The following is a 20,355-nucleotide window of genomic DNA, read 5'->3' as shown; positions in this document are numbered from 1 at the left end:
AGGAGTCAGGGGAAGCTCCCAGGTTGTCTGTTTGGAGTCTCAGGGGGATGAGTGTACTACCAGCAAAAGATAGAGGCAGGTTTGGAGGAGATTTGCAAAACTCGGTTTGAGCAGGTTGGGTTTGAGTTGCCTGTGAGGATACTTGGAACACATCTCTAGCAGACAGGTGGATACTCTGGTTACTTATTGCTAACTATCTACCTACCATGAAACTGAGGGGTTTAACATGACACTTTTATTTATTTGTCCATAATTCTACAATTTGGGCATGGTGGAGAATAGCTCATCTCTGTTCCATGTGGCATCAGCTGGGGCAACTTGATGGGGCTGGAGAATCCACTTCTAAGATGGCTCACTCACTCACATGCGTGGTAGGTTGTGTTGTGTCCAATGGGAGCACAGCTGGGGCGATTAGCCCAGGTCCTCAAGTTTTCCTCTATTTGGCCTCTTGAAATGGCTAGGTGAGACTTCTGACAGCATGGCAGTCTTGGAGTAGTTAGATTTCTTTCATGGTTCTTCTTCGAAAGGGCAAAACAGAAGCTGTTGTCAAAAACAAAACTGAACGAACAAGGAAATAGATTTTATGCAGACTATTGCAATAGAGAGAGTACCTAGATTTGAAGATCAGAGTGTCTCAGCAGGGCTTTGCCTTGTACTTTTATAGGGAGCAGTAGACAGGTTATCAGTGGGATGACTTACAGTTGTGAGATAGGGAAACTGAAGGAACCCCATGAAGGATGGCTTTATTGCTGCCTCTTTTCTTACTAGGACCTACATCCCCACCCTACACATGCCTTATAGTACAGATAATGTATACATCTTCCTTGCAAAGGTCAAGGAGTTAATGATTTTTTTGGAGACTTCCAGCATAATAGGTAACATCTAAGGAGTGACCAGGTGGGGTCTTCATGAACATTTTCCCCAAATCCCTGGCTCCAGGGTGTAAATGACTTATGGAAAACATTTAAACACTCATCTTTGTTCCTGGATGTCTGAGAAGACATGTGCACAAGACCACAGTCCTCAATAAAAACAACAGACCCCAAGTAAAGCATCTCCCAGATGCTCTGTCTGCACTCTATGTCTTCAATAAACTCTCCTCTTGGCTTGCATTTGATTTCTATCCTGTGCAAAGACAAAGACCTTCTTGGCTAGTCTTGAGGGAACCCCTCTGGGTCCTTGGACTCCTCAGCCTGCATCAGCTGGAATTGTTTTGTAATCAGGAGATGTCTTAGTCAGCCAGGGCATGTTTGTCTGTGTCTAGATAATTTCAAGGCAACAAACAGTTCTAATCTCAGCTAATCATCCATGAGACAAAGGATGTTGAAGGGTTTGTGCCTGACCTTGTTAACAGGTTCAAGCAAAAAGGGAAAGATCTGTTTTTGGTCTTGTCACAGGTAAACAAGGAGTCATCTGCCAGTCTTTTGAGAAAGAGTGGACAGAGTCCCATCTAAGTCATACCAAGAAGGGCGGTTCTTTGTGGTAAGCTGTTTCCCAGAAAACAAACAGGTGGGGGGGCTTCTTAATCATTTCTGTTTTCCCTGAGTACAGGTTCCAGCAAATTTCAGTGTTGTCACTGCAAAGACTTCTTATGGCTTCAGCCTGGAACTGGCAGTCGTTTTGCCACATTCTATTGTTTAAAGCAGTAACAGGTCCAGCCTAGATTCAAGGGGAGAGTATTACACAAGCACATGGATATTGGGGTTTATCATAGGCCACGAAAATACAGTTTCTCATAGAGTCTGAACCTTGGACTGGATGTATTTCGAATGGGGTGCTACTAGCATATCCTGGGTGGTAGCTGCAACTATCAGGTGGGGTCACTGTGTGTGTGTCTATATTGGTAAATGTAGAAAAAAGTCCATCAACATCATTTCAGACCTATCAGATTGGAGGCTTGAGGGCTGTGATTTTCCTAGTTTCTCAGAAGCCCTTGTTAATACTGTTCCTTGCTTAGCATTTATCCCAACATTTTCTGGAATTTTGTTGCTAGTTATAGTTCCTGAACAGCATCTAGGTATTCACCTCATTTAACGATGAGAGGTAATGATGACAGGACTTAGCCAGAAATGATATTTAATAAGTTTTTACATTTTAATTATTTGCCCTGATTAGACTTGGCAAGAGGCATTAAGTTGACCTGTCCAGCTCCTGCAACAAAGAGGGCCAACAGAAATCGAGGGAATCCCTGTGCAAAGGGGAGGGTTTTGAACAAAGGTCTCCCACATGGGGACCCTTCATGGAGGCTAGCTAACCTTTGAAAATTTGACCTTTTTCTTTCTTGGTTCCCTTCTTCTGGACTCAACACTATCAATTTCTTTTGGAGCTCTTTGTGAAGATAGGCCAATAAAAGACCATAAATCTTTTTTACTAGGTGAAGCATTTACCACTCTAATTAGCATTCCCATTTAAAGGCTTTCATATTCGAGAAACAAACACCAGCATTCCATGTGCTAAGGTTAAAGGAAATCTTAAATCATGAGTAAGTAGAGGTGGAGGACAAAGACCTAGAGTTTAGGCATTGCCTGTGTTCTGACAGTCATCAGAATTTTACTGAGATACCACAATGCTGAAGACACATACTGTCCTAGGTTTTTAGAGTAGAGATAAAATCTGAGCCTAGTTGCGGATTTGTAGAACAAAACAAAACAAAATTTATGTGGGTTATAACAAAGTAGATCTGCATAAAATGTTAATGACTTCCCCAAAGGAGAGTAGAGTATGTTTCGGAGTAAGTTACAGGCTGGGTCCTGAAGCATGAACAGGAGTCTACTCAGCTGTAAAAAAACGTCCAGCAGGCCATTTACACGCAACTAGGAAATGTAAATTCTGAGGCAGGAGGGCCAGCCTATTAGGAGTTTCTCAGGGGCTGACATCTCTCTTACTCTCAGTCCCACCCTGGGGAGGTGGTGGTGGGTGTGAGTGGTGAAGTCTCGGTACCAGGTTCCTAAGGCTACAACTGGACGCAGGTTGGGGCGCAAGAGAGAGGACAAGGAGAAAGTTTGCTGGGGGGGGGGGGGGGTCGAACGAGCCCTCCCGCGCATGCGTACTGGCAGCCGGCCGGCTCCGCAGACGGTTTGGCCTGCGGCTCACTCCCCACGTCGTGCCTCGCATGGTCCCATAGACTGGGCCCCGGGAGCGAGCGCGTTGCGCGCCCGCGCAGCCTCCAGGGCGGGCGGGCGCCTGCGCACCAGCGTCCTGGGCGCTCGAGCCGCGGGGTTATTAGAGGTGGAGCGCGGGGAGGGCGCGCGGCAGGAGGCGGCCGCCGTTACGGCGCGAGCGTGGTCACGTGGTCGCTGGTCACCGCCGCCGCGGCCCCCTCCCGCCCTGTTCTCTTTCTGGTCGGGCCGGGCCCAGCTGGTTCCGCAAGCGCCCGGCAGAGACTGAGGGAGAGAGAGAGAAAGAGGAGGGGAGGAGGAGGAGGAGGAGGAGGAGGATTCAGGGAGTAGGAGCTGGGGAGCCTTTCTGCGCCACAGGTAAAACGAGATGATGATGATAATCGTAAAAAAAGCCGAGCCCCCTGAGCGCCTCCGCCTCCCTCCAGTGCAGCCCCACATGCAGTCGCTCCCGCCCCGGCCTCCCCCTCTGCCTCTCAGGACCATTCCCGCCTTTCCCAGCGCCGCTGCTGCAGCTGCCGCCGTCTCACGGGAGGGCCTGAGGGTGCTGCTGCTGCTGTCGCCGCGAACGGGTAGTCGCACCGCCCGTTTGTGCGCTTCCCGGGTCGGCGTGGGGGTTGGGTGGCGGGAGGGCGGCTCCTCTGGCTCCAGGGCGGGTTGGGCGAGGGGGCTGCTTCCACCAGTCCGCCTGCCTTCCCTGCCTCGGGAGGTTGGGGTCTAGGCTGCAAAGCCAACTGCTGCGAGTGATCAGAGCCTGGTGGTTGGATTGTGGCTCAACTTCCTACTTGGTAAATTTCCCGTTCCTATCAGCCGTGTGCGGCACGCTTCCTTCCTAGGCCGGAAGCGAAACGGGCCCGGAATCCCCAAACCTTTTAAAAATGCAGCTTTTGGACTAGAGAAGCCTTTCGTCTTTGAGGAGAGCAACGTTACCCTGTGTTAGTACGACTTAAGTTTATTCACCTGTAAGAACATGCAAGTTGAGGCCTTTAAGGATATAAGAAAAACTTTGTGAAAGTTGATCCCTCCTTCCCCTCCTTTTCCTGGAAAAACGAACACAGACCTAAACAATTTTTGGTTCTATAAATGACCTAGAGTTCGTTCAATACCTGTTAACTAGTTTTAGTTTCAGGGATATGATTTAAAGTTCACATCCTTCAGATTTTTTTTTCTGAATGATTTTCGGGAATGACTTCTATTTGTCAACTCCGAATTGGACTAAATCCCGAAATTGTAGCGTACAGGTTGCACGGCTTTGGGCCCGATTGCGCAGAGATTTCTAGAACCAGTCATTATTTGTACTTTGTACAAAAGAATATAGTACAAAGAAACTATATTATTAGTGCGCTGTTGCACAAAATACTGACTTAAAGCAGGTAGTAGTAAATGTAGGCATTGTTGAAAACAAACCTTTGATCACTTACATTCATTTGTATGTTAGTCATTTCTCTAAATGAGCTTTTCTGATTCCACGTCTTGGAATTTTCATACTATATCTCTAAATTCAGATGTAAACTTGAGCATTTTAAATTTTTACAACTATCTGCAGTAGAATCAAACAAGTGCTTCTCCGTCTTTAATATGCGTAGGAATCCCTTGGGGCTCTCCTTTAAAACGCAAATTCTGATTTAGTAGGTCTGTGATGTATCTTGATATTCTGCATTTCTTATAAGCTCCTGGGTGGTGCTGGACAAGGAACAGTTCTTGAGTAGTAAACGTCAATGATTAAGTGCTTTAATTCATCCTGAGTGTAGAGGTGGTTTGAGAGAAAGCAAAAGGTAGGATGACCTGACAAAGTTCCTCTTAGGGCGCTCCTTTATGAAAGGTGAGCAGGCTGTGTTGGGATTCCAGGGGAGGGAATAGTAGTTGGAGTGAGTTGCCCAACCTGGAGAAGTGAGGATGCCTCTTGTGCATGCTGTGGTGCGTATATCACCTGGCCTGTGAATTTTCTGTGGAAGCCTGGTGTACTTCTAGCTGAAGGACTCAGCTCTGGGTAGTTGGGTTTTATCAACTTATGGACTATGAGTCCTGTGTCTCTGAATCCGTTGCTGGGATAAAATTTTCTTTTATTAATGAAAGTATTGAGTGTTTGCTTTTTCTCTCAGATGCAGCCTCAGTTGAGCAATGCATTCCTGAGCCTTGGAAACAAACTTGTAAAGAATTTAGGGTCTCCACCTGTTGAGATTATCCTAAATGGATTCAGATTTTTTCCCTAATCTCATCAAGAAAATGTAAATTGAAAAGTTGAAAAGTGTCATACTTAACCTCATACCTTATGTCTGTAAAAATGGTTGTACCTAACTTTTAAAAAACTTTATTGAAATGTAACATTAATTGCTTTTAGCACCGTAATTTTTATACTTTTCATTCTAGTCCTTACTTTGCCATCGCTTCATGTTCTTAAATAATATTTATGACCATGCTTTTGAAGCACGAAGTGCTAGACACTGTTCTAAGCAATTTATGTATTTTAACTCCTATGATGCTCACAACAATCTTTAAGGAAACTGAAGCAGAGAGAGGATAAAAATCCTATGCTAACACAGAGCTGTGGCTCTGGCTGACTCTACAGTCCATACTTTAATATTAAATCTTCTGAATGTAGCTTTTATGGAAGAAAATAAATTAATGATACCTTTCAAAATTCCCTTTTCCTAGTATTGTTGAAAATTATGAGATTCTCTTTCATTTTAAAATCCAAACTTCTCATCTTTTGAAAAATTTCCCCCATCGTATAATGAAAACTTGCCTCAATGCTTGTAATCTTTCCTGAAAAAGATACTGAAATTTGCAAAGCTTTATTTGTTTGCACCTGTCTACCAGGCCGATCTCTTTCAAGTCTCTAAGTCACTAGTAAATGTGAAAGTAGTGTCTGCTTCCTTTTGACTCTGCAAGTTTTTGTTCTTCATTTTTGCCTATGCTTCTCTTCCACCTTCCACCCCTTTTCCCCCTCTATGCATACATAGTAGACCTATCTTGTATTTGTTATCCTAATATTTAGGATTTTTTGTGGGGGGGGCATTGATGGGTCACTGATTTTTTTTATTTGACCAGTAAGGACGATAACAATCTAAGCATGAGTCACTGTTATCATATTTTAACAATGGGAAAGTCATAAGGACAACTTCAGTGTCCTTTTGTCTCTGACCGATGAAAGCTTTGTCCTGTATCAGCACCAGCCTGAGGAGTGGTGCTGGTACGCTTGGTCTAAGACATTTCTCTTAATGTGGACAGATGATTAGAATGGCAGTAGTGTTACAGTGTGTGTGTACTGGAACTAGAGAAGTGAGATTTTGTGGCTGTGGGCAGTTGTGGGAGGAGGAAGTGAGAGGAGAAGGCCCTATGGGCTGATTCTAGTAGCATTGATTCTTCATTAATTGGGATAATAATTTGGGAAGCAAGTCAGTATAACAACAAATCCCTGTTGTAAAGGTTTTCTCGAAGTTCATACTGTGTTGTGATGTCTGTCTGTTGTAATGTTATGCTGGTCAGTTACTTAGCCTCATAGTGCCTTAGTTTTCTCAACTTTAAAGTGAGGATGATAATAATAAGTACCCCAGAAAATTGATTTGAGGATTAAATGAGTATATTTGTGTGTGTGTGTATGTGTGTATATATATATGTATAGTATATATACATATATAATGCTTGGTGTCTGACACATAGGTAATGCTATCATGGAAGTGTTAGATACTCTGTTTTACTATGGATAATCTACAGTGTGGTTGATCATATCCACATAACCAAGACTGACTGTATTTGAATGAACTTCATGGGAATTGTTTGGTATTTGGAATTTATTTGGTATGAAGCTGTATGGGCCAGCAAAACAGAAAGTTTGTATTTTTTGGATTAAATACAGAGTTGGTATAATAATGCTCTTATCCCTTTGGGGGATTAAATATAAATAAATATGGTTTTGCTGCTCAGATCTTTCAAAATAAGGAAGTAAAGCTATAGAAATAGAAGATGTTTTCAGTGGTGGTGTGAAAGGATTGGTTTAAAATTTTCTAGTGTAGTGTTGTGAAGCCTAGAACAAGGTCATCTTATTTATGAAGGCTCTGCTGAGTATAACTTTTACCTCCCTCAGCAGACTCCTTTGCTCCTTGAAATAATCCATCTGTCTGTGCATACTCCAGACTTGATCTACAGCCCCTTATCTAAAACCCAGGGTGACATATGTGTCTCAGAAGTAAAATTTTTGAAATTTAGAGAATTAATATAGGGCATATGCTTTATGTCCTGAAACCTCCTGTGGATAGGAACAATCACCCCATAGTTGTACACATTAATTTTCCCAGCAAATTTATACATGTTCACACTAAGTAGAATAAAAAAGATCATAAAAAGCCTCCTGTTAGTTAGGCTGTGTTTTGTTGACAGCTTAGAAAACAGTTTTAGTTTTCAGAGTTTTTTGGATTTTTGGAATTGGAGATAAGGGGTTGGGATCTCTGTCTCTCTGTATTTTATCATAGTACCTGTCTCTTTGATTAGAAAAAGAACTGGATTATGGGATTTGTGTGTTAGCATTTTCTATTTTTAGCACCTGTCATGGGACCTGGCATGCAAAAGATGCTCATTAAGTGTCCCCTAGTTTGGACGAAAAACCTCTGAAGATCGTATCATTCAGTTATTGTGCTACATGTGGTGTCTCTGACTCCATGAAGATATTTAGTAATTGTGGATTTATAATTTTTCTTGACTCCGTTGCCTAGGGAAGGTGATTATTGGGTTACTTTTTTGAGACAAAATAGACTGAGGAGATTTGAAAGAGGCATTATAGATGATTGCAAGTTTTTATAGATTTGTGTTGACAGGAATACTTATATTTACCATTTTATGGGTCATGAAGTCTACATTGAGAATGGTTTGCTTTTTATATTTATTTATTTATTTATTTATTTATTTATTTATTAAAGATTTTATTTAATTGTCAGAGAGATAGAGAAAGTATAGGCAGGCAGAGTGGCAGGCAGAGGCAGAGGGAGAAGCAGACTCCCTGAGGAGCAAGGAGCCCGATGTGGCACTCGATCCCAGGACCCTGGGATCATGACCTAGCTGAAGGCAGCTGCTTAACTGACTGAGCCACCCAGACATCCCCGAGAATGGTTTGCTTTTTAAAAATGATTATATTTAGTTTTGTATGATAATTTATGACAGACTAGTTGTGGTATATCTAAAGAAAATGTTGTGCATGAATATCTTGGGTTGAATAATTACAGTATAATAGCTTAGCCTGACATTAGAACTTTTTTTTTCTATTACAAAAGGTAATGCCTATTGTAAAAATGTTATAAAAACAAATTATCAAAGGTCAAATGGTCTGCACTATTGGGAATTTCTTCAGTTCTCTTGGGGGTTATGTTGTCTTGAGAGAGGCTGAAAAAAAAAAAAAGTCAAATTTGTACTGCAAGTATTAGTTTAGAAAACCGAGTTGCAAATGTTGGTTAGCAACCAAGTTTTCTTACTGTTATTAAACATCTAAGTAAGATAAAAAGGTTGAACTAAAAGCAGTTTGGGTCTCTACTTATAAATACTGATCTTCAAAATAATTAGTTCAGGGAGAGGTAAACCCCCCACTTCTATGTAACCACCTTGGGGGCGGTGAGATGGAACTGCCTTCTGGTGGAGTTGGGTGGTATAGCACTGCAAGAAGACTGAGCCTAAGTTACAGGTTCTGGCTCTAGATGGGTGCATTCTGTTTGCTGGTAATTAGTGGGGATCAGAATGGACCCCTTCAGGTTTCCCAGAATAGGTACCTTTGGAGGTATTCCAGTAGCTAACTTCTAGGAATCCAAGAGGAATTACTAACATTATATCTCTTGCCACCCTGGGGTGAGATGGTGGATTGATTGCTCTGGATTCTTGTGGAGGTTGGGAGAGAAGGTGGAGTTGGTAGGAGATGGGTAGATGGTACCACTTTCTCTGTGCGTTGGTTAAACTAGACATTTTTCTTCATGAAGTCCAGGAGTCTTGTAGTGAGAATACTCATTTTGATAGGTCGGTATGCATGGCATAGGGAAGCTTGTGATAAATTGCCTCCTCTCTCCAGTCTTCATTACTCTTAGTAGTTCAGGGGTTAATTTTAACTTTTTTACCTGTGCTCTGTGTGTGTATGTGTATCGTAGGTATATATGGATAAACACGTGTAGATACACCTGTTTTTTAAACTAAAAGTGGGTTTGTTATTTTATTACTTGTGTGTGTTTTTCCTTTAATATTTTATGTTACTAATGATGTTACTCTTCTACACACTTTTTAGTAGTTCTAGGACTGTTTCATTATGTGAAGGTGCTGTTAGTAGTCCTCCATTCTTGGACACCTAGATTCCTTTAAATCCTTACATGACAGGCTGTGCTACACTGAACATTATTGTAGCTAATGTTCCTTTGTGCCTATGCATTATGATTTATTTAGGGAAAATTGTTGTGAGTGGAATTATTAGTAGGTCCAAAGATATGCCCATGTTTAATAGTTTTGAAACACAGGACCAAATTGTACCACTTTACCGTTAACTACAAAGCTGAGAGGTCCTGTACTTGTGGTTATTGGGTATTTTCATCTTTATTTTATTTAGGCTTTATTTGGGCATCCTTGACTTTATACCTCTTCCTCTTCTGCCTTCTTATAGACTTTAGCATTTATGTAGTTAAATCTTGTTCTTCCTTTATGAATCTTGTAGGCTTTTCCTATCTTTTGTTTATATAGTTATTAATTTATATTTTAAACTATTTTCATAGTTTCAGTTTAAAATTTTGAATTTACAGTTATTCCAGAACATGGTTAGGTGTATAGTGTGAAATAGAGTGTACTAAATTTTTAAGCTTTTGATTAGTTTTCTCAGTACTACTGAATGACTGATTTATTCTTTCTGTATGTATATCAGAAATTTTATCGTTTTGTCTTCTACTCAGTCCCACAGTGTTTTATTTGTTATTGGTGGAAATGAGATTTTTCTCCGTGTGTGTGTGTGTTTTCTACCTGACTATTGCTGGTCAATAGAAGAACCATTGATATTTTGTGGGTGTATTTTGTAATTAGTCACTTTCTGAATCTATTTATTATAACTGGTTTTCAGTTGATTGTCTTACATTTTCCAAGTAGATAAGCATACCATCTGATATCAGCCATTTTTGTAGAGTTGTTTTTTTTTTTTTTTTCCCATGATTAATTTTCATTTGTGGAAGCTGTGTTGGAATGATTTTCTTAATTTCATTGACTTGAAATATGGTGTTTTGATACGGTGTCACTGTGAATTGATCTACTCAGTTCTAAGAAGGATTTAAAAATATTTGGAAACCACTTCACCAAGTGATCTCTCTTGTGGACTGAATGTGTCCCCCCAAAATTTGTAGGTTGAAACCCTGCTCCCTCACTCTCCCATGTGTTGGTATTAGGTGGTGAGGCTTTTGGGAAGTAATTACGATTAGATGAGGTAATGAGGGTGGAGACCTCACGAATGGGATTAGTGCCATTATAAGAGTCAAGAGAGAGTGCTTCTTTTCTCTGGCAAGTAAAGATAAAATGAGAAGTCAGCAGTCTGCAGCCTGGACAAGGACTTAGATCCAGAACTTGACCTTGCTGGTCTCGGAGTTCAGACCCCAGAACTGTGAGAAATCAATTTCTGTTGTTTATAAGCCTTTCAGTCTATGGTACTTTGTGATAATCTCTAAGGACCCTTCTGGCTCAGAAGTTTTGTGATTCTCCTTTTATGTCAAAATACTCATGGTAATACACAACACTTTGGTACTTTAAGTTAAAGCGCCTGCAGCTTCCTTCTTAATTGTGGCTGTCTAGCTGCACTGCCCAAACAATTATTCTGAGGTTTTACATTTTCATCTCCTTAGAGCTTGAAGATTTCTTTCTTTGTGATTTGGTAGAAATTAAAAGGGAATACTGATAGACTACAGAAATCAAGCTGTGCAATATTGGGTTTATATATCTGTAGTATCTCAGGTATCATGATTTTCTTTCTCTGGTCAGGTAGTATAATTTTCCAATTTTATGGTGAATTTTCTTTTCAAGCTGTGGTCTTGCTATGGTTTACTTAAAGTTCTCCAAACCAAGTTATGTAATTGTTAGAACGGAGTGTAATGGAAGCCATTGGGAAGTGATAGACCAGGAAGCAATGAAGATAGGAACAAAATAGGAAAGGTGGGGATGGGGAAGTGCCTGGATGTATTTCTTTTTTCTCTGTCCCCTTCTACTCTCTAGTTATCCTTTTGTATTTCTTTGCCCTTATAATGATTTTCTGGCTTCCTATTTATTTTTCAGATGCACTTCATTTTATCTTTCAGAGAATAGCTCCACTACCTCGTTTCTGCTCTGCTCAGGCTTACAGATGCTTTCCCCTGGTCTGTGAAGTAGTCCTGAACAGTTCCCTAATTTCCTTCCTTTTTGTCACTAAAACTGCCTGCATAATGGTGAGAACCAGTGGCCATCACCCATCCTGCCTTACAAAGGGTGTGGCAAAACATTGATTAAACTTGGGTTTCCTCATAATGTAACACCACTGTTTTGGAAGCATTAATACAATTAGAGAGAGATACTTTATAAATTGTGAGAGAATTGTAGAATAATATCTGAGTGACTGAGGAGATAGTGAGAGATTAATGTTATAAAGAGAGAAAAAGCTCCTGAAGAGTCTATAATCTTAGATCTCCAATCCTGATTTCTTTTGTGAGCTTTAGACCTGTATATTTGGTTGTTTGTTGTATAACTAAACTTTTGATGGCCCACAGACTGCTCATGTTCATAACATTTGCAACTGAATTTACCATCTTCTCTTATAAAAGCTATTGCCCCTCCCACATAAATTAGCTCCAGTGGATGACTCCACCATCTTTCTGGTTGTTGAAGCCAGAACCCTGATAGACACCTTTTATTCCACAAATCATCATGTAATGGCATCAGTCTCAGTGGATTGTTGAGTCTTGAATCCATTGTCTCTTTATGCCCACTACTCCTGCTCTGGTATATCATCTCCAGATCATCATCTTTTTCCTTTGTCTCTGTAGGGTTTTCTGACTGGTGTCCCAGGATCCAGGTGATCTTTATGAGCTTTCAGCTGATTCTCTTAGTCTATAGCTTAAAACCTTTCAGTACCCTTCCATCACATTGCTCAGTCTTGTGTCTCCTTCTGCCTCCCGTATGATTTCATTATAAAACACTGAAATCTTTGAGTTTTTGGAACTATTTAGGATTTTGCTTACTTCAAGCCTGGAATAATATATCTCTTGATTTTACTAACTCTTGTGAGGTCCTAGCTGAAATATCAGTTTTCTACAGAGCGTCTTACACCACTGAGTCTTACACCACTGTGTTGTCCTTTCCTGTCTGGGCAGATATGCTGTACTACAACATAACATTTATTATGTATTATAACTGTCTTTTTACCTAACAGTCTTTGTCCCACTTCTGACTGCTCTGTCACTACCAAAACTATCTATGCCATCTTTACTCATACTCCTGAAGCTGTGACTATTAAAAGTAGGTGTCCCATACCATGCACTGTTTTAAATGCTGAATATATAGCAGTAAATAAGAGACTGTTCCAGTTATTGACTGCTGTGTGATTAAACCCCCTCCAAAACTTAGCACCTTATGACAACAGTAATATTTATTTACTCATGATTTTATAATTTGTATAGGATTTGGTAGGGTTAGTTGATCTCTGTTTTGCTTGGTGTAGGCTCACTGGAGGTTGGAGTTTCCAGTTCCAATATGGCTTATTCACATGGCTGGCAGTTGATTCTGGTAGAAATGGGATTATTATTTGTGTGTGTGTGTTTAAGAAATGGGACTATTGTATAAAGGGAATACATAATTTAGATTTTGATTCTTATTGCCAAATGGCCTAATAGAAAGATACCCTAACTTTATACCCTAACTTTATACCCTAACTTGAGTTATTTATACCCTAACTTTAGTGCAGAGTATAAATTATATTTGCCCATAACTTGCTACCAGAAGGTATTATAAATCATTGCTTTTGGTTAATGTCTTGGCATAGATTGATAGATTGCTTTTATGTTATTGTTTTAATGCCTTTTTGGGTTTTAGTTGTTGATTTTCAAGAGCTCTTTGCATATTCTAGATGTTAACTCTTTGCCTGTCATATATATATTGCAGATATTTTCAATTTTGTCTTTTAATTTTGCTTATGCATTTTTAAAATTCTTATAAAGAATTTCTGAATTTTTATGTAGTTCCACATATTAGTCTTTTTCTTTACTATTCTATTTCTTGGCAGAAATTAGATTACACTCAGTTCCTTATTCGTTGTCTTTTTACCACTTTGGCTAATCTTCTGATAGCTTCAGATACAGAATTTTTATATATTATACATGTGTCTGGTGGAGAAAAAAAAATCAATAGACTAATAAATTCCATAGCATTTATACAGATATGTAGGGAATGAATTTCAGAATCTATCCATCTCTTAATGGTCTTATAATAGAATTGATCTGTTTCTGGGTTTGGGAACATTCTATCCTAGATTATACCCGTTAATCAAGCTGAATAAAGAGAAGTTATTACACAGTGTTTAGTTTTACCCACAAAATAAAACTTTTAGTGATTGAAATATAAAAATGTGAAATCTATTAAAATTGAAAATAAGGTAATATGATCAGCTGTAGTATATAGATAAAAGTAATTCCCTGAAAAGATATAGAAATGCTAGAAATTTTTTTTCCTTAGGAACAAACATGATAGTGAGAAATTACCAGGTCAAAATGTACATGAAAGCAGGAGTTTAGAGAAGCAGAATATTAAAACTGCTTTTCCCACATTCTAGGAAAATTTACTTTAGTTTTGAGGGCCTCACAAAGCACAGGGTGTAGAAATTAAAGCCCCTACATGCCCAGGGAGGGGAGTGTAATAGGATATTCTTTCCCTATAAAACTGGACTCCAAAAGAGCTATGGTCAGAGAGTATGGTTAAACCAAGATTAAAACTCTTCTCATGTTCTTGCTTACAGGAGGCTGTTAGAATATTTGCTTTGGACTTGAAAAAAAGTATCTGTTCCTAAGAAGTTATAACCATAAGCCTTCCTTTGCAGCTCAAATTCAGTGTCTCCTGGTCTAACAGAATCTCAAATTGTGAATTTGAAGGTGGTTCTAGGTGCTGGGCAGAAGAAATGAAAGTCCTCTCAGGTTGAATACATTTTGTCTTTGGTCCATAAACATTTTTCTAAAGAATTATCTCACAATAAAATATAGCCAAGCAAACAAGGAAATAAAGTACTATGGGTAGGAAGCAGCAGAAACAGTTGACAGAAATGAACCCATAACAACTTCAGATTTTGGACTTAGTAAACAGAGATGATAAAACAACTGTTTGTTTGGTTTACAGAAAGGTAGAAAATATCTGCAGGCAATCAGAAACTTGAGAGATTTGAAAAAGACCTGAACAAAACTTATAGAAATAAAAAGTTTAGTAATTACAATGAAAAACTCAATAGAGGGGTGCCTGGATGGCTGAGTCAGTTAAGTATCCTATTCTCGATTTTTGGCAGGTCATGATCAGGGTTGTGAGATCGAGCCCCATGTTGGGTTCTGTGCTCGGTGTGAAGTCTGCTTATCCCTCTCCCTTTGCTTCTCCCAGTCCCCGGCTTGTGTGCATGTCACTCTCTATCTCAGATAATAAAATCTTAAAAACAAAACAAAAAACTCAGTGGATGTGGTTAGCAGTAGATTGAATACAACTAAAGAGAACCAATGAACTGGACATAAATTGTTCAGAATGTAGAATAGAAAGATAAGGAAATGGATAAAAAGGAAGAGATTACAGTATATAGGACAAAGAATGAGAAGGTCTAACAGTATTTTGTCAGTTTTCTAATTGTAGAAGGGAGAAATAATAGGAAGGGAAGCAGTGTTTGAAGAGAGAATGGCTGAGCATTTTTCAGAGCTGAGAAAAACACCAGTCCATGGATTTAAGAAGTTCTGAGAATTTTAAGTACACATCTAGACACATCATAGTAACGTGGAGAACACAGAAACAGAATATCTTAACAGTTGGCAGAGAACAAAAGATGGATCGGGTTTAAAGGAGCTGTAGTGGTTACACTGACAGCTGACTGCTCAGGAACAGAGATGGAAGCCAGAAAACAGTGGGATAATATCTCAGTGTGGTGGGAAGAAGTTGCTGATGTAGTATTCTAAAACTAAAGAAAATAACTTCCAGGAAGAAGGGCATAATAATGACATTTTCAAATGGATCTGTAAGGTAGTCTCTGTGAAGAAATGTATAGATCTGTTTTTCTCATTGATCCTAGTATTTAGAATGAAGACTTTTAACATAACCAATTTTGAGCTTCTATTCTTAGAAAGTTGTTGAGTTTATACTTGGTAAACAGAGCTACTCTTTGGCAATACTTTTACCAATATATTCCAACTTTTTGGATCTTTGATCTATTTAGAATCTTCAGTATTGTTGTAAGAAGTCTTTTGTGGTAATTAATGCATGCCTTTAAGTCTTGCTGAACCAGTGATGCAATTTTTAATATTCATATTTGAAATGATATAAGTCAAAAGAAGAATTTGGAGGAAATTGTGTCTTGGTGTTTGCAAAAGTAATTCATGTACTTTATTCTCCTTTCCCAGTCCTAAATATAAATTTCTGTAGGAAAAAAAGAGTGGGAGATACTTCTAAATCCATGAACAAGGTTAGCATAAATGCTTGTCTACAGTGGTGGGAAGAGCACACAGACCTTAAAGTTGATTAGATGGACTTGGATTAGAATCTGGTTCTACCATTTAGTAATTCAGTCTTGATGATGTGACTTAAATCTTCTGATACTTAGTTTTCTCATTTGTAAAATAGGGATACTTTGCAAGTGTATAATACAGTGAGGAATAGAGTAATGTTTGTAGAAAGCACTGAGTACAGTTCTATGACTCTTACTGGGTTCTCAACTAATTGTTACTAATGAGTAACACAGATAAGTGAATTGAATCTGGCAAGAAATTTGAAATTTTTTTCTGTACAAGTGATATCAAAGAGTCATACTTTTAGTGTTGGAGAGTCATAGACACTGATGATAATATTTTTTGAAGTTCAGAAATTGTCAGAATGTGGCTTCACTTACTGATTTGGTGATTAATTTTGTACCAGATCAGCTGTGTATGGTGCCTACAAATTAGACAACTTTACATTCTTCATGGCAAGTAACAGGGAAGGTAAAATCAGTGACTTTCTTTAGAAAGTTAAAAAGATTGCTGTATATTCACACAATATATATTTATATTTTTCTCTCTGTGTGTGTATATGTATTTTTGTGTCCTGAGGTTGAAGTTCTTGATGACAGTTAATTTATGGTAAACCTGAATATTTTAGTAATTTGGTCCATAAAATGTTTATAAAGAATGTGCTTAAAAAGTTCACTGTACTTTTCAGAAGTTAAAAAAATTTGTTGGCCTCCAGTAATTTAGAGTAAGAGCCATCAGAGCACTCTAATTATTGCTATTTGAATTGGGAATCTGACTTCTTCATAAAATATTTAGACCTACATTTTCCTTTCTCTCTCTTTTTTCCCCCTCTTTTTGTTGCTTGTAGTCCAGATGTGATATAGAATCTTTTATAATGTTGGGATTACTTGTGTACCCTGCAAATTATTTTATTTTTTTACTCTTTATTCAACATATAGACATTTCCCCTCATTGAGTAGTGATAATTATATAGAGCATATTAGCTGATTGCATTTTTAAACCATCCTTCTTATAGCAAACTTTAAAAATTATATAATGAAGACAATTCAGGAGTTTTTATTTTTGGAACTTGACATTTTTAGAACGTTGGTTGTAGTAATATGTTACATTTGTAGCTTTTGAGTTTATTCAAGTTATAAAGACAATGACTAAAAACAAATTAGGCATTGCTTATCTTTCAAGAAGTTCTAGGATTGCCAGTCAAATACTTTGAAAAGGGTTTGGGTAAAGATAGTGACAAAACTTTAAGTAGAATCACAAATGCTTCCTATTAAACATGTAAGTGTTTTAATTTTCTTGATTTATGTGAGATACTCATGTGATGCAGAAATTGAATAGTAGCAGATTTTTGGGCAGTTAGATCATGTGATACTGGTATTCCTCCAGTGCTGCTTTTGATCTTGGAGGTAATCCCTTGTAATCACAAACTTTAAAGAACCTTAAGATTATACTTTCTAAGCTGATATATTTTGCATTAGTAAAAATATATAGGATTAGAGAAGATACTGTATGAAACGCATGTAGACATTTTTTTTCTTGTTTACATTTGACTTTGTATTTCATATTTTGAGCTTTGGTTGTTTATAGTCTACAGACTGATAATTTCTTTTTAACTAGTAGTTGTACTGTGTGAAAAATTATAGGTTAAATTTGAATGAGCCCTGTTTTGTCTTTCATCTTTTCCAATCTTTTATATTTTGAAAATGAGTGTTATTTCATGATATCAAACTCTTTGTGAATCAAAGTCATTCTTCATAGGAAGAGAAATTGTTACTATAGTTTTAAGCCAGGATTTATTCATGTCTTTTTAGTGCTCTAGTTTGACTTTTTTGCAGAACTGAAGAGGTTTGTAGTTATAATTATATGTTCACATTTTACAATACTATTAAGAACACTGATAGGTTAAAAAAAAAGTAATTTAGGTGTTTTTTTCAAGTTCATCTAGTAGTCATTAAAAAATAACACTAGCGTAATGTAGGCTTTTCTAGTTAGTAATGACTGCTTATATAAAATAATGATGATGATATCAGATTTCACTGGGTTGCTTTTGTGGTGTTTTACTGAGAAAACATTCCATTTATGACATGCTAAATAATATTGTGTTTTTAGTGGAAATCCATAGTCTCTGTAGAATTTCTCCAAAAGTTTTCATTTGAAACATTGTGGTGTTTTTAGTCTTGAATCATAATTATCTTTTATTAAGCAGTTACACATGAAATTATTCAGAAATCATTGCAGTTTTGAGAAGATCAGTGAAAAGTTTGGTGAAAACAAGTATTTTTATAATTAGATTGATTATATTAATAAAATTTCAAAGTTTAATGATAACAAGGAATTCTTGTTAATATTGTTAGCTGCGATGATAACTGTGGTTATGTAAGAAAGAATCTGGTGTTTTTTTTCCTATATTTTCTAAGTAAGTAGGGTCTAAAATGACAGCAGGTTTGGGATAAACAAATAATTATAGCAACATTTGATAATTTGTTGAGTCTGGGTCATGTGTCTATAGGGGTTTGTGATTTTATTTTCACTTTTTAATATATGTTTATAAAATCTTATTTTAAAAATTAGAGTTTACCAGGGGTTAGGGGAGGGGAAGCAGGGAGTTACTGCTTTAATTGGTACAGAGCTTCTATTTGGAATGATGTGAAAGTTCTGAAAATGGAAAATGATGGTGGTACCATTGTGAATGTACTTAATGCCACCAAATTACACAATTAAAAATGGCTAAAATGGTAAATTTCATGTTCTGTATATTTTACCATAATGATAAAATGTTAGTATGTTGTAAAAATAATTCCCAAGAATTATGCTTTAGGGAAAACTTTTGGAGGCATGTAGTACCTTTCATCTTTATTTTTCTTTTCTCATTGACTTTTTTCTCCTTTAGTTTGGAAAGAAACAGGAAGGAAAAATGCCCCCATCATGTCAGCACTTTCTTAATGGGGTTGGGTTCTAGAGTGGTGTTCTAATAGCATGTTAGTGATTTGTGAGATCAGTTTAGTGGGTTGCTTCCAGCATTAAAACAAATTAGAAAATATTAGGTGCATTGTGTATAATGAGTGTAAATATGGTTATTAAATTTTTCTTTCAGTTGTATAACATGTATTTGTGTACTGAGTTGTGATGTAAACTGTATTCTCTCCGTGGAGTAGGTATTTTTTAGAAAGGAATAATATCAACATAGAGGTTATGGGTTGCTGCATATTAACTAGAAAGCAGATGTCAAAATTTTGCACAAAGGGGCTAGGATAATAACTCAGATTTCACGAAATTTTAAGACATTAATCAGACAACTAGGAGGAATAATTAAGCAAGATGATCTGACAAGGCTATTCTATCAGCATATGATGATAAGTAAAATGTACAAAATGAGGGTAGTAGGTTGGCTGGTAGCTTGGGGAGGCTGATCTCATTTTTGAACTTCTGTATCAGTGAAAAATTAATTGGTAATTATGAACTTTTCTAGGTAGGTTTTATCTGTTATTTGCAGATCTTCACACATAGTTGATGCTCTTTTTAGTTATACAAGTATTATTTATGTAAAAAATGTGTGGGAGTTTGATAATAAGTACGATTTAAAATATTGGCTACAGATTGTCCTGTCATTTTAACCTTTTTTTTTTTTTTTTTTTTTTTTTTTTAAATCTTTGGTTCATTTTTAGCTTTAAGTCCCCCACAGGGAACAATTTCCAGAGAAAGCAAGGGAGAACCAGGCTTTAGAGCTAGATAAGACTGAACTCAAATTTTACTTCTACTAGTTGCTGGTTAAGTTGCTTGGAAAAACTATGTAACCTTTTTGGGTTTTCATTTCCTCACTCTGACATTGCCTTGGGGTTTTAAGTAAAATGAGGTGATTTATGTAAAATGGCTGGTAGTGGATAGTTACTCAGGAAATGCTTGTTGTTGTTAATGTCAGGTCCCTTTTCCTTCACATATCTTGTTCTTCCGAAGTCTGTAATCTTAAATTGATCTTTTGCTTTAGTTTGGGAGATTATCGTATAATACCTTTCTATGGTGATCTAGAACAATTTCAGTGATTAAGACGTAGTCACAAAATAAAACTAAATAATAGATGTTTTCTGTGCTTTAGGGGTGTTTCATTTCCTGAAATGTTTTATAGATGGTGAATGGTTACTGAGTTATTTTATTAGACTAGTTCTACTTAGGGAATTTCATGTAGTAATTATATGAAAGGGAAATTGAGAGGTCCTGTAAAAATCATTTGTTAACACTGAACGCTTTACACTTGTGCTCTTATTATTTATATTTAAAGCAGTTCTTTTCACTTTAACATTTTATGATGTTTTAAACAATTTATGAGATAAGATTAATGGTTAAAGGTATGTCTTTTAACTGATTAGTCTTGTTGGATTTGTCTTGAAAAAGGACTGAATTTTGTGGATTTGAATAAGTCACTGACAGGAGGTCTTGAACATTTTTTTCCCTCCGAACAGATGTCTTGGCCTGCAGTGACTCCAACTCCCATAATCCTTCCAATTTTCTCCTCTACCAAATAAGTTTTTAAA

General features: G+C 37.5%; 1 protein-coding gene and 1 long non-coding RNA gene across 3 annotated transcripts in view; one reads left to right on the top strand and one right to left on the bottom strand.

Moving 5' to 3' along the window:
- Nucleotides 1–213: 213 nt before the first annotated feature.
- Nucleotides 214–3,922, bottom strand: LOC116869643. The gene is made up of 2 exons (XR_004383081.1): nucleotides 3,600–3,922; nucleotides 214–1,659 (listed from the first exon to the last, which is right to left on the bottom strand). It is a non-coding gene; the product is annotated as an uncharacterized LOC116869643 (long non-coding RNA).
- The window catches only part of TBC1D5 (TBC1 domain family member 5), a 536,635-nt gene continuing 519,694 nt past the window's right edge, over nucleotides 3,415–20,355 (top strand). The window contains exon 1 of one of the 2 annotated variants that reach the window (XM_032860919.1): nucleotides 3,415–3,476. The gene's annotated coding sequence lies outside the window, so the exon portion shown is untranslated. The remainder of the gene's footprint in view (nucleotides 3,477–20,355) is intronic. The other variant, XM_032860922.1, reaches the window with a different exon arrangement.

This window comes from Lontra canadensis, unplaced genomic scaffold (genome assembly GCF_010015895.1).
Source record: "Lontra canadensis isolate GAN:19392208 unplaced genomic scaffold, GSC_riverotter_1.0 scaffold20, whole genome shotgun sequence".
In the NCBI taxonomy this organism is placed as follows: domain Eukaryota; kingdom Metazoa; phylum Chordata; class Mammalia; order Carnivora; family Mustelidae; genus Lontra; species Lontra canadensis.
Note: the sequence above shows the minus strand (reverse complement) of the source record. Positions and strands in the feature narration are given on the sequence as shown.